Raw genomic sequence first — 14,718 nt, 5'->3', positions numbered from 1 at the left:
AGGAGCACCACATCGCGCTCTCTGCTCAGTGGGGAGCCTGCTTCCCCCCCCCTCTCTCTGCCTCCCTCTCTACCTACTTGTGATCTGTCTGTCAAATGGGTAAATAAGATCTTTAAATAAAGAATTACTAGATGTGAAATACATCGAGGGTATGGGAAGGAAAATGATTTCACCTGATCTGACTAAGAAGTGGTTGAAGCCTGAATTAAAGTGCCACAAAAAGAGTAGAGACCTGGGAAATATATGGGGTAAAAATCCCTAGAAAAACAGCAATAATAACTGGCTGCTCTTTATTGACCAGATCCTGCGATAGGCAAAGAAGAGCTGGTTGTAGCCAGAGGATGATCTCCGTTTGTCTTCATGATCTGGCATTTCCTGCAAGCCAGGCATGGGGCTCTGCACTAGAGCTGCAAATGCTGGGTCCCTCATTGTCCCTTTTCTCTTCTCAGGGGGACAACGGGCATGTCCATGATGCAGTGTGACAGGCTTTACCACAGGGAGATAATAGACTGCCAAGGGTAGGTGGGAGCTGGGAAAAGCCACTTAGGAACAGATTTTCAGGGGAGGTGATAGACAAGGGCAAAGCGAAGAATGAGGATGAGTGTGTCAAGTTTCAGAGTGCCAGGAGGCAGCACAGTGCATTCGGGAAACTACAGCAAGTTCATGACAACCGACAGCTGATCTGGCAGCATCACCTGGGGATGGAGGCTGAGCCCCGGGGTTAACACTGGGGGTGAGAAGGTTTGTATACTATGGCGAGGAGGTGAGGTACTACACTGTGGGGGCACAGGGAGCTACCGGAGGATTTCAAATATCAGAATCGTAACCATAATAGAGGATTTCATTGCATCCTAGCTTTCATCAAGTGTAAGATGCACTATAGTTTATGTTCGACTAAGAAAGAGAAATACTGTCAGTTAAAGTAGGATATGTCATCAAGTGCAAGGTGAGTGCCACCTTAAGAGATATTAAAATGGGGGGGCAATCTTAGAACAAGTAAATTGTGGTAGTAGAATAATTAAGAAAGATCCAACACTTGGATCAACTAAAGAAGTGATTATTGCTTACCATGTGCCCCAAACTATATTAAGTCCTAGAACAAGAGACGTGCTCATCTTGAAGCCTTGCAGCTGTTAGACCCAAGGTACAGAGGGCAGTAGCCAACGACCAGCAGGCTCCAAGTGCCATGTGAAGACTCTAAGAGCAACTGCCTTTGAAAGAGAAAACGGTTGACAGTGGGCTTTCTGAGGTAGAGAATTACTAGCTGGGAAAGTAGTAAAATTGACACAGAATCGGAATTGATGCCCCTACATGACAGAGTTGGTGAAACTTCCCTTCTCAGAGATCTTGAGGCACCTCAGAAATGAATTTTTCATTTTGGACAGAACATTCAGGATAAATATGATCTGTTTGAATTCCTGGTTTCTCATTAGGACAGTTTCTTAGGCTTCACTGGCAGAAGAAAAGGGTTTTGATAATCCAGGGTAAATCCTGACAAAAGCAAAGCACGGTATCTATGAAAAACTAACCCCTCAGAGGAGAACAACAGATAAAGGGCCAGGCCTACCTGACCCTGCAGGATAGGTAAGGTTAGTCTGGCAACAGGGGTATTTGGGAACTGCCCATCTCCTGCTAGAAGAGCTAGAGAAGACCCCTTCCGGAGAGACCACCAAGAGAGGAGAGCCGTAGGTGCTAATGATGAAGAATATTTTAATCAGGGGCGCCTGGGTGGCTCAGTGGATTAAGCCTCTGCCTTCGGCTCGGGCCATGATCTCAGTGTCCTGGGATTGAGCCCCGCATCGGGCTCTTTGCTCAGCAGGAGCCTGCTTTTCTATCTCTCTCTGCCTGACTCTCCGCCTACTTGTGATTTCTCTCTCTGTCAAATAAATACCGAAAATCTTTAAAAAAAAAAAAAAAGAATATTTTAATCAGCAGAGATGGTCAAAATGACAAAGTTCCATGATCAGAGTAAACATATGGGATTTAAAAATAAAAAATAAAAAAATTTTTTTGAAAGGACTTTTCTTTAAAGGAATTTAAACAAAAGACCTTTTTAAGAGACAGTTGGCTGTTTAAACCCAAAGTACAACTCACTGAGAGAATCGCCGCATTATTTATTGGGGTAGAAAGGACCTGGAATCTAGAAAGACCCATTCTGCAGAGGAAAAAATAGAATCACTAATAGGCCTCATGCCTTGCACAGCCAGTGGCTAGAATACCTACCCCATCATACCCTGTGCTAGAAGGCCACTAGAACCATTTCAACTATGTTAGTTTTTCTTGGAAGCCAACAAGCGTTTGCCCAGTTAAGAGCGCGGTAACAATCAGTCACGTTATGTTATAATGATTGTCGATATCTTTATAAGCCTTGTCAAGTTCCTTTTTGAGTAACCCTCACCCCACCCTTAGAGAAATTTATCTGTGGTTCACCTCTTTGAAGTACCTCATTGTTGTTCCACATTTACCATAGCCGAAAAACAAACAAACATAAAAAAAGCTTTTTATTAACAAAGTGTTCGGAAGGGGGCGCCACTGTAAACAATGAGAGTTTTCGCTGCCGGGACAATTTTGTTGCAGAAACAGCTGAAAGCAATCAGGTCAGACAGAGCCAAGGGCTGGAGGGATTTTTAAAATGACAAAAACCGAACCAAATCTAACCAAAACAAAAATCAAAACCAATGGCCAAGATTTCAAGTTTGCTACTAAAGGTATGACATTCTCCTAAGACATGCGAGTGACTTGATCACTTTATTTATATATTTATATTTGAAGAAGAAGGAACTATTTGATGCAGCAAATCCACGTTGGTTAAAAATTACCAGATATGGGGGCTCCTGGGTGGCTCAGTGGTTTAGGCCTCTGCCTTCGGCTCAGGTCATGATTTCAGGGTCCTGGGAAGGAGCACCACATCGCGCTCTCTGCTCAGTGGGGAGCCTGCTTCCCCCCCCCTCTCTCTGCCTCCCTCTCTACCTACTTGTGATCTGTCTGTCAAATGGGTCAATAAGATCTTTAAATAAAGAATTACTAGATGTGAAATACATCGAGGGTATGGGAAGGAAAATGATTTCACCTGATCTGACTAGGAAGTGGTTGAAGCCTGAATTAAAGTGCCACAAAAAGAGTAGAGACCTGGGAAATATATGGGGTAAAAATCCCTAGAAAAACAGCAATAATAACTGGCTGCTCTTTATTGACCAGATCCTGCGATAGGCAAAGAAGAGCTGGTTGTAGCCAGAGGATGATCTCCGTTTGTCTTCATGATCTGGCATTTCCTGCAAGCCAGGCATGGGGCTCTGCACTAGAGCTGCAAATGCTGGGTCCCTCATTGTCCCTTTTCTCTTCTCAGGGGGACAACGGGCATGTCCATGATGCAGTGTGACAGGCTTTACCACAGGGAGATAATAGACTGCCAAGGGTAGGTGGGAGCTGGGAAAAGCCACTTAGGAACAGATTTTCAGGGGAGGTGATAGACAAGGGCAAAGCGAAGAATGAGGATGAGTGTGTCAAGTTTCAGAGTGCCAGGAGGCAGCACAGTGCATTCGGGAAACTACAGCAAGTTCATGACAACCGACAGCTGATCTGGCAGCATCACCTGGGGATGGAGGCTGAGCCCCGGGGTTAACACTGGGGGTGAGAAGGTTTGTATACTATGGCGAGGAGGTGAGGTACTACACTGTGGGGGCACAGGGAGCTACCGGAGGATTTCAAATATCAGAATCGTAACCATAATAGAGGATTTCATTGCATCCTAGCTTTCATCAAGTGTAAGATGCACTATAGTTTATGTTCGACTAAGAAAGAGAAATACTGTCAGTTAAAGTAGGATATGTCATCAAGTGCAAGGTGAGTGCCACCTTAAGAGATATTAAAATGGGGGGGCAATCTTAGAACAAGTAAATTGTGGTAGTAGAATAATTAAGAAAGATCCAACACTTGGATCAACTAAAGAAGTGATTATTGCTTACCATGTGCCCCAAACTATATTAAGTCCTAGAACAAGAGACGTGCTCATCTTGAAGCCTTGCAGCTGTTAGACCCAAGGTACAGAGGGCAGTAGCCAACGACCAGCAGGCTCCAAGTGCCATGTGAAGACTCTAAGAGCAACTGCCTTTGAAAGAGAAAACGGTTGACAGTGGGCTTTCTGAGGTAGAGAATTACTAGCTGGGAAAGTAGTAAAATTGACACAGAATCGGAATTGATGCCCCTACATGACAGAGTTGGTGAAACTTCCCTTCTCAGAGATCTTGAGGCACCTCAGAAATGAATTTTTCATTTTGGACAGAACATTCAGGATAAATATGATCTTTTGGAATTCCTGGTTTCTCATTAGGACAGTTTCTTAGGCTTCACTGGCAGAAGAAAAGGGTTTTGATAATCCAGGGTAAATCCTGACAAAAGCAAAGCACGGTATCTATGAAAAACTAACCCCTCAGAGGAGAACAACAGATAAAGGGCCAGGCCTACCTGACCCTGCAGGATAGGTAAGGTTAGTCTGGCAACAGGGGTATTTGGGAACTGCCCATCTCCTGCTAGAAGAGCTAGAGAAGACCCCTTCCGGAGAGACCACCAAGAGAGGAGAGCCGTAGGTGCTAATGATGAAGAATATTTTAATCAGGGGCGCCTGGGTGGCTCAGTGGATTAAGCCTCTGCCTTCGGCTCGGGCCATGATCTCAGTGTCCTGGGATTGAGCCCCGCATCGGGCTCTTTGCTCAGCAGGAGCCTGCTTTTCTATCTCTCTCTGCCTGACTCTCCGCCTACTTGTGATTTCTCTCTCTGTCAAATAAATACCGAAAATCTTTAAAAAAAAAAAAAAGAATATTTTAATCAGCAGTGATGGTCAAAATGACAAAGTTCCATGATCAGAGTAAACATATGGGATTTAAAAATAAAAAATAAAAAAAATTTTTTGAAAGGACTTTTCTTTAAAGGAATTTAAACAAAAGACCTTTTTAAGAGACAGTTGGCTGTTTAAACCCAAAGTACAACTCACTGAGAGAATCGCCGCATTATTTATTGGGGTAGAAAGGACCTGGAATCTAGAAAGACCCATTCTGCAGAGGAAAAAATAGAATCACTAATAGGCCTCATGCCTTGCACAGCCAGTGGCTAGAATACCTACCCCATCATACCCTGTGCTAGAAGGCCACTAGAACCATTTCAACTATGTTAGTTTTTCTTGGAAGCCAACAAGCGTTTGCCCAGTTGAGAGCGCGGTAACAATCAGTCACGTTATGTTATAATGATTGTCGATATCTTTATAAGCCTTGTCAAGTTCCTTTTTGAGTAACCCTCACCCCACCCTTAGAGAAATTTATCTGTGGTTCACCTCTTTGAAGTACCTCATTGTTGTTCCACATTTACCATAGCCGAAAAACAAACAAACATAAAAAAAGCTTTTTATTAACAAAGTGTTCAGAAGGGGGCGCCACTGTAAACAATGAGAGTTTTCGCTGCCGGGACAATTTTGTTGCAGAAACAGCTGAAAGCAATCAGGTCAGACAGAGCCAAGGGCTGGAGGGATATTTAAAATGACAAAAACCGAACCAAATCTAACCAAAACAAAAATCAAAACCAATGGCCAAGATTTCAAGTTTGCTACTAAAGGTATGACATTCTCCTAAGACATGCGAGTGACTTGATCACTTTATTTATATATTTATATTTGAAGAAGAAGGAACTATTTGATGCAGCAAATCCACGTTGGTTAAAAATTACCAGATATGGGGGCTCCTGGGTGGCTCAGTGGTTTAGGCCTCTGCCTTCGGCTCAGGTCATGATTTCAGGGTCCTGGGAAGGAGCACCACATCGCGCTCTCTGCTCAGTGGGGAGCCTGCTTCCCCCCCCCTCTCTCTGCCTCCCTCTCTACCTACTTGTGATCTGTCTGTCAAATGGGTAAATAAGATCTTTAAATAAAGAATTACTAGATGTGAAATACATCGAGGGTATGGGAAGGAAAATGATTTCACCTGATCTGACTAGGAAGTGGTTGAAGCCTGAATTAAAGTGCCACAAAAAGAGTAGAGACCTGGGAAATATATGGGGTGAAAATCCCTAGAAAAACAGCAATAATAACTGGCTGCTCTTTATTGACCAGATCCTGCGATAGGCAAAGAAGAGCTGGTTGTAGCCAGAGGATGATCTCCGTTTGTCTTCATGATCTGGCATTTCCTGCAAGCCAGGCATGGGGCTCTGCACTAGAGCTGCAAATGCTGGGTCCCTCATTGTCCCTTTTCTCTTCTCAGGGGGACAACGGGCATGTCCATGATGCAGTGTGACAGGCTTTACCACAGGGAGATAATAGACTGCCAAGGGTAGGTGGGAGCTGGGAAAAGCCACTTAGGAACAGATTTTCAGGGGAGGTGATAGACAAGGGCAAAGCGAAGAATGAGGATGAGTGTGTCAAGTTTCAGAGTGCCAGGAGGCAGCACAGTGCATTCGGGAAACTACAGCAAGTTCATGACAACCGACAGCTGATCTGGCAGCATCACCTGGGGATGGAGGCTGAGCCCCGGGGTTAACACTGGGGGTGAGAAGGTTTGTATACTATGGCGAGGAGGTGAGGTACTACACTGTGGGGGCACAGGGAGCTACCGTAGGATTTCAAATATCAGAATCGTAACCATAATAGAGGATTTCATTGCATCCTAGCTTTCATCAAGTGTAAGATGCACTATAGTTTATGTTCGACTAAGAAAGAGAAATGCTGTCAGTTAAAGTAGGATATGTCATCAAGTGCAAGGTGAGTGCCACCTTAAGAGATATTAAAATGGGGGGGCAATCTTAGAACAAGTAAATTGTGGTAGTAGAATAATTAAGAAAGATCCAACACTTGGATCAACTAAAGAAGTGATTATTGCTTACCATGTGCCCCAAACTATATTAAGTCCTAGAACAAGAGACGTGCTCATCTTGAAGCCTTGCAGCTGTTAGACCCAAGGTACAGAGGGCAGTAGCCAACGACCAGCAGGCTCCAAGTGCCATGTGAAGACTCTAAGAGCAACTGCCTTTGAAAGAGAAAACGGTTGACAGTGGGCTTTCTGAGGTAGAGAATTACTAGCTGGGAAAGTAGTAAAATTGACACAGAATCGGAATTGATGCCCCTACATGACAGAGTTGGTGAAACTTCCCTTCTCAGAGATCTTGAGGCACCTCAGAAATGAATTTTTCATTTTGGACAGAACATTCAGGATAAATATGATCTGTTTGAATTCCTGGTTTCTCATTAGGACAGTTTCTTAGGCTTCACTGGCAGAAGAAAAGGGTTTTGATAATCCAGGGTAAATCCTGACAAAAGCAAAGCACGGTATCTATGAAAAACTAACCCCTCAGAGGAGAACAACAGATAAAGGGCCAGGCCTACCTGACCCTGCAGGATAGGTAAGGTTAGTCTGGCAACAGGGGTATTTGGGAACTGCCCATCTCCTGCTAGAAGAGCTAGAGAAGACCCCTTCCGGAGAGACCACCAAGAGAGGAGAGCCGTAGGTGCTAATGATGAAGAATATTTTAATCAGGGGCGCCTGGGTGGCTCAGTGGATTAAGCCTCTGCCTTCGGCTCGGGCCATGATCTCAGTGTCCTGGGATTGAGCCCCGCATCGGGCTCTTTGCTCAGCAGGAGCCTGCTTTTCTATCTCTCTCTGCCTGACTCTCCGCCTACTTGTGATTTCTCTCTCTGTCAAATAAATACCGAAAATCTTTAAAAAAAAAAAAAAAGAATATTTTAATCAGCAGAGATGGTCAAAATGACAAAGTTCCATGATCAGAGTAAACATATGGGATTTAAAAATAAAAAATAAAAAAAATTTTTTGAAAGGACTTTTCTTTAAAGGAATTTAAACAAAAGACCTTTTTAAGAGACAGTTGGCTGTTTAAACCCAAAGTACAACTCACTGAGAGAATCGCCGCATTATTTATTGGGGTAGAAAGGACCTGGAATCTAGAAAGACCCATTCTGCAGAGGAAAAAATAGAATCACTAACAGGCCTCATGCCTTGCACAGCCAGTGGCTAGAATACCTACCCCATCATACCCTGTGCTAGAAGGCCACTAGAACCATTTCAACTATGTTAGTTTTTCTTGGAAGCCAACAAGCGTTTGCCCAGTTAAGAGCGCGGTAACAATCAGTCACGTTATGTTATAATGATTGTCGATATCTTTAAAAGCCTTGTCAAGTTCCTTTTTGAGTAACCCTCACCCCACCCTTAGAGAAATTTATCTGTGGTTCACCTCTTTGAAGTACCTCATTGTTGTTCCACATTTACCATAGCCGAAAAACAAACAAACAAACAAAAAGCTTTTTATTAACAAAGTGTTCAGAAGGGGGCGCCACTGTAAACAATGAGAGTTTTCGCTGCCGGGACAATTTTGTTGCAGAAACAGCTGAAAGCAATCAGGTCAGACAGAGCCAAGGGCTGGAGGGATTTTTAAAATGACAAAAAAAGAACCAAATCTAACCAAAACAAAAATCAAAACCAATGGCCAAGATTTCAAGTTTGCTACTAAAGGTATGACATTCTCCTAAGACATGGGAGTGACTTGATCACTTTATTTATATATTTATATTTGAAGAAGAAGGAACTATTTGATGCAGCAAATCCACGTTGGTTAAAAATTACCAGATATGAGGGCTCCTGGGTGGCTCAGTGGTTTAGGCCTCTGCCTTCGGCTCAGGTCATGATTTCAGGGTCCTGGGATGGAGCCCCACATCGGGCTCTCTGCTCAGTGGGGAGCCTGCTTCCCCCCCCTCTCTCTGCCTCCCTCTCTACCTACTTGTGATCTGTCTGTCAAATGGGTAAATAAGATCTTTAAATAAAGAATTACTAGATGTGAAATACATCTAGGGTATGGGAAGGAAAATGATTTCACCTGATCTGACTAAGAAGTGGTTGAAGCCTGAATTAAAGTGCCACAAAAAGAGTAGAGAACTGGGAAATATATGGGGTAAAAATCCCTAGAAAAACAGCAATAATAACTGGCTGCTCTTTATTGACCAGATCCTGCGATAGGCAAAGAAGAGCTGGTTGTAGCCAGAGGATGATCTCCGTTTGTCTTCATGATCTGGCATTTCCTGCAAGCCAGGCATGGGGCTCTGCACTAGAGCTGCAAATGCTGGGTCCCTCATTGTCCCTTTTCTCTTCTCAGGGGGACAACGGGCATGTCCATGATGCAGTGTGACAGGCTTTACCACAGGGAGATAATAGACTGCCAAGGGTAGGTGGGAGCTGGGAAAAGCCACTTAGGAACAGATTTTCAGGGGAGGTGATAGACAAGGGCAAAGCGAAGAATGAGGATGAGTGTGTCAAGTTTCAGAGTGCCAGGAGGCAGCACAGTGCATTCGGGAAACTACAGCAAGTTCATGACAACCGACAGCTGATCTGGCAGCATCAACTGGGGATGGAGGCTGAGCCCCGGGGTTAACACTGGGGGTGAGAAGGTTTGTATACTATGGCGAGGAGGTGAGGTACTACACTGTGGGGGCACAGGGAGCTACCGGAGGATTTCAAATATCAGAATCGTAACCATAATAGAGGATTTCATTGCATCCTAGCTTTCATCAAGTGTAAGATGCACTATAGTTTATGTTCCACTAAGAAAGAGAAATGCTGTCAGTTAAAGTAGGATATGTCATCAAGTGCAAGGTGAGTGCCACCTTAAGAGATATTAAAATGGGGGGGGGGCAATCTTAGAACAAGTAAATTGTGGTAGTAGAATAATTAAGAAAGATCCAACACTTGGATCAACTAAAGAAGTGATTATTGCTTACCATGTGCCCCAAACTATATTAAGTCCTAGAACAAGAGACATGCTCATCTTGAAGCCTTGCAGCTGTTAGACCCAAGGTACAGAGGGCAGTAGCCAACGACCAGCAGGCTCCAAGTGCCATGTGAAGTCTCTAAGAGCAACTGCCTTTGAAAGAGAAAACGGTTGACAGTGGGCTTTCTGAGGTAGAGAATTACTAGCTGGGAAAGTAGTAAAATTGACACAGAATCGGAATTGATGCCCCTACATGACAGAGTTGGTGAAACTTCCCTTCTCAGAGATCTTGAGGCACCTCAGAAATGAATTTTTCATTTTGGACAGAACATTCAGGATAAATATGATCTGTTTGAATTCCTGGTTTCTCATTAGGACAGTTTCTTAGGCTTCACTGGCAGAAGAAAAGGGTTTTGATAATCCAGGGTAAATCCTGACAAAAGCAAAGCACGGTATCTATGAAAAACTAACCCCTCAGAGGAGAACAACAGATAAAGGGCCAGGCCTACCTGACCCTGCAGGATAGGTAAGGTTAGTCTGGCAACAGGGGTATTTGGGAACTGCCCATCTCCTGCTAGAAGAGCTAGAGAAGACCCCTTCCGGAGAGACTACCAAGAGAGGAGAGCCGTAGGTGCTAATGATGAAGAATATTTTAATCAGGGGCGCCTGGGTGGCTCAGTGGATTAAGCCTCTGCCTTCGGCTCGGGCCATGATCTCAGTGTCCTGGGATTGAGCCCCGCATCGGGCTCTTTGCTCAGCAGGAGCCTGCTTTTCTATCTCTCTCTGCCTGACTCTCCGCCTACTTGTGATTTGTCTCTCTGTCAAATAAATACCGAAAATCTTTTAAAAAAAAAAAAAAGAATATTTTAATCAGCAGAGATGGTCAAAATGACAAAGTTCCATGATCAGAGTAAACATATGGGATTTAAAAATAAAAAATAAAAAAATTTTTTTGAAAGGACTTTTCTTTAAAGGAATTTAAACAAAAGACCTTTTTAAGAGACTGTTGGCTGTTTAAACCCAATGTACAACTCACTGAGAGAATCGCCGCATTATTTATTGGGGTAGAAAGGACCTGGAATCTAGAAAGACCCATTCTGCAGAGGAAAAAATAGAATCACTAACAGGCCTCATGCCTTGCACAGCCAGTGGCTAGAATACCTACCCCATCATACCCTGTGCTAGAAGGCCACTAGAACCATTTCAACTATGTTAGTTTTTCTTGGAAGCCAACAAGCGTTTGCCCAGTTAAGAGCGCGGTAACAATCAGTCACGTTATGTTATAATGATTGTCGATATCTTTATAAGCCTGGTCAAGTTCCTTTTTGAGTAACCCTCACCCCACCCTTAGAGAAATTTATCTGTGGTTCACCTCTTTGAAGTACCTCATTGTTGTTCCACATTTACCATAGCCGAAAAACAAACAAACATAAAAAAAGCTTTTTATTAACAAAGTGTTCGGAAGGGGGCGCCACTGTAAACAATGAGAGTTTTCGCTGCCGGGACAATTTTGTTGCAGAAACAGCTGAAAGCAATCAGGTCAGACAGAGCCAAGGGCTTGAGGGATTTTTGAAATGACAAAAACCGAACCAAATCTAACCAAAACAAAAATCAAAACCAATGGCCAAGATTTCAAGTTTGCTACTAAAGGTATGACATTCTCCTAAGACATGCGAGTGACTTGATCACTTTATTTATATATTTATATTTGAAGAAGAAGGAACTATTTGATGCAGCAAATCCACGTTGGTTAAAAATTACCAGATATGGGGGCTCCTGGGTGGCTCAGTGGTTTAGGCCTCTGCCTTCGGCTCAGGTCATGATTTCAGGGTCCTGGGAAGGAGCCCCACATCGCGCTCTCTGCTCAGTGGGGAGCCTGCTTCCCCCCCCTCTCTCTGCCTCCCTCTCTACCTACTTGTGATCTGTCTGTCAAATGGGTAAATAAGATCTTTAAATAAAGAATTACTAGATGTGAAATACATCGAGGGTATGGGAAGGAAAATGATTTCACCTGATCTGACTAGGAAGTGGTTGAAGCCTGAATTAAAGTGCCACAAAAAGAGTAGAGACCTGGGAAATATATGGGGTAAAAATCCCTAGAAAAACAGCAGTAATAACTGGCTGCTCTTTATTGACAAGATCCTGCAATAGGCAAAGAAGAGCTGGTTTTAGCCAGAGGATGATCTCCGTTTGTCTTCATGATCTGGCATTTCCTGCAAGCCAGGCATGGGGCTCTGCACTAGAGCTGCAAATGCTGGGTCCCTCATTGTCCCTTTTCTCTTCTCAGGGGGACAACGGGCATGTCCATGATGCAGTGTGACAGGCTTTACCACAGGGAGATAATAGACTGCCAAGGGTAGGTGGGAGCTGGGAAAAGCCACTTAGGAACAGATTTTCAGGGGAGGTGATAGACAAGGGCAAAGCGAAGAATGAGGATGAGTGTGTCAAGTTTCAGAGTGCCAGGAGGCAGCACAGTGCATTCGGGAAACTACAGCAAGTTCATGACAACCGACAGCTGATCTGGCAGCATCACCTGGGGATGGAGGCTGAGCCCCGGGGTTAACACTGGGGGTGAGAAGGTTTGTATACTATGGCGAGGAGGTGAGGTACTACACTGTGGGGGCACAGGGAGCTACCGGAGGATTTCAAATATCAGAATCGTAACCATAATAGAGGATTTCATTGCATCCTAGCTTTCATCAAGTGTAAGATGCACTATAGTTTATGTTCGACTAAGAAAGAGAAATGCTGTCAGTTAAAGTAGGATATGTCATCAAGTGCAAGGTGAGTGCCACCTTAAGAGATATTAAAATGGTGGGGGGACCAATCTTAGAACAAGTAAATTGTGGTAGTAGAATAATTAAGAAAGATCCAACACTTGGATCAACTAAAGAAGTGATTATTGCTTACCATGTGCCCCAAACTATATTAAGTCCTAGAACAAGAGACGTGCTCATCTTGAAGCCTTGCAGCTGTTAGACCCAAGGTACAGAGGGCAGTAGCCAACGACCAGCAGGCTCCAAGTGCCATGTGCAGACTCTAAGAGCAACTGCCTTTGAAAGAGAAAACGGTTGACAGTGGGCTTTCTGAGGTAGAGAATTACTAGCTGGGAAAGTAGTAAAATTGACACAGAATCGGAATTGATGCCCCTACATGACAGAGTTGGTGAAACTTCCCTTCTCAGAGATCTTGAGGCACCTCAGAAATGAATTTTTCATTTTGGACAGAACATTCAGGATAAATATGATCTGTTTGAATTCCTGGTTTCTCATTAGGACAGTTTCTTAGGCTTCACTGGCAGAAGAAAAGGGTTTTGATAATCCAGGGTAAATCCTGACAAAAGCAAAGCACGGTATCTATGAAAAACTAACCCCTCAGAGGAGAACAACAGATAAAGGGCCAGGCCTACCTGACCCTGCAGGATAGGTAAGGTTAGTCTGGCAACAGGGGTATTTGGGAACTGCCCATCTCCTGCTAGAAGAGCTAGAGAAGACCCCTTCCGGAGAGACTACCAAGAGAGGAGAGCCGTAGGTGCTAATGATGAAGAATATTTTAATCAGGGGCGCCTGGGTGGCTCAGTGGATTAAGCCTCTGCCTTCGGCTCGGGCCACGATCTCAGTGTCCTGGGATTGAGCCCCGCATCGGGCTCTTTGCTCAGCAGGAGCCTGCTTTTCTATCTCTCTCTGCCTGACTCTCCGCCTACTTGTGATTTCTCTCTCTGTCAAATAAATACCGAAAATCTTTAAAAAAAAAAAAAAAAGAATATTTTAATCAGCAGAGATGGTCAAAATGACAAAGTTCCATGATCAGAGTAAACATATGGGATTTAAAAATAAAAAATAAAAAAATTTTTTTGAAAGGACTTTTCTTTAAAGGAATTTAAACAAAAGACCTTTTTAAGAGACAGTTGGCTGTTTAAACCCAAAGTACAACTCACTGAGAGAATCGCCGCATTATTTATTGGGGTAGAAAGGACCTGGAATGTAGAAAGACCCATTCTGCAGAGGAAAAAATAGAATCACTAATAGGCCTCATGCCTTGCACAGCCAGTGGCTAGAATACCTACCCCATCATACCCTGTGCTAGAAGGCCACTAGAACCATTTCAACTATGTTAGTTTTTCTTGGAAGCCAACAAGCGTTTGCCCAGTTAAGAGCGCGGTAACAATCAGTCACGTTATGTTATAATGATTGTCGATATCTTTATAAGCCTTGTCAAGTTCCTTTTTGAGTAACCCTCACCCCACCCTTAGAGAAATTTATCTGTGGTTCACCTCTTTGAAGTACCTCATTGTTGTTCCACATTTACCATAGCCGAAAAACAAACAAACATAAAAAAAGCTTTTTATTAACAAAGTGTTCGGAAGGGGGCGCCACTGTAAACAATGAGAGTTTTCGCTGCCGGGACAATTTTGTTGCAGAAACAGCTGAAAGCAATCAGGTCAGACAGAGCCAAGGGCTTGAGGGATTTTTGAAATGACAAAAACCGAACCAAATCTAACCAAAACAAAAATCAATACCAATGGCCAAGATTTCAAGTTTGCTACTAAAGGTATGACATTCTCCTAAGACATGCGAGTGACTTGATCACTTTATTTATATATTTATATTTGAAGAAGAAGGAACTATTTGATGCAGCAAATCCACGTTGGTTAAAAATTACCAGATATGGGGGCTCCTGGGTGGCTCAGTGGTTTAGGCCTCTGCCTTCGGCTCAGGTCATGATTTCAGGGTCCTGGGAAGGAGCCCCACATCGCGCTCTCTGCTCAGTGGGGAGCCTGCTTCCCCCCCCTCTCTCTGCCTCCCTCTCTACCTACTTGTGATCTGTCTGTCAAATGGGTAAATAAGATATTTAAATAAAGAATTACTAGATGTGAAATACATCGAGGGTATGGGAAGGAAAATGATTTCACCTGATCTGACTAAGAAGTGGTTGAAGCCTGAATTAAAGTGCCACAAAAAGAGTAGA

This window comes from Mustela nivalis (assembly GCF_964662115.1).
Source record: "Mustela nivalis genome assembly, chromosome: 9".
Taxonomy (NCBI): Eukaryota; Metazoa; Chordata; class Mammalia; order Carnivora; family Mustelidae; genus Mustela; species Mustela nivalis.
The sequence above is the reverse complement of the archived record's forward strand: the minus strand, read 5'-3'. Positions refer to the sequence as shown.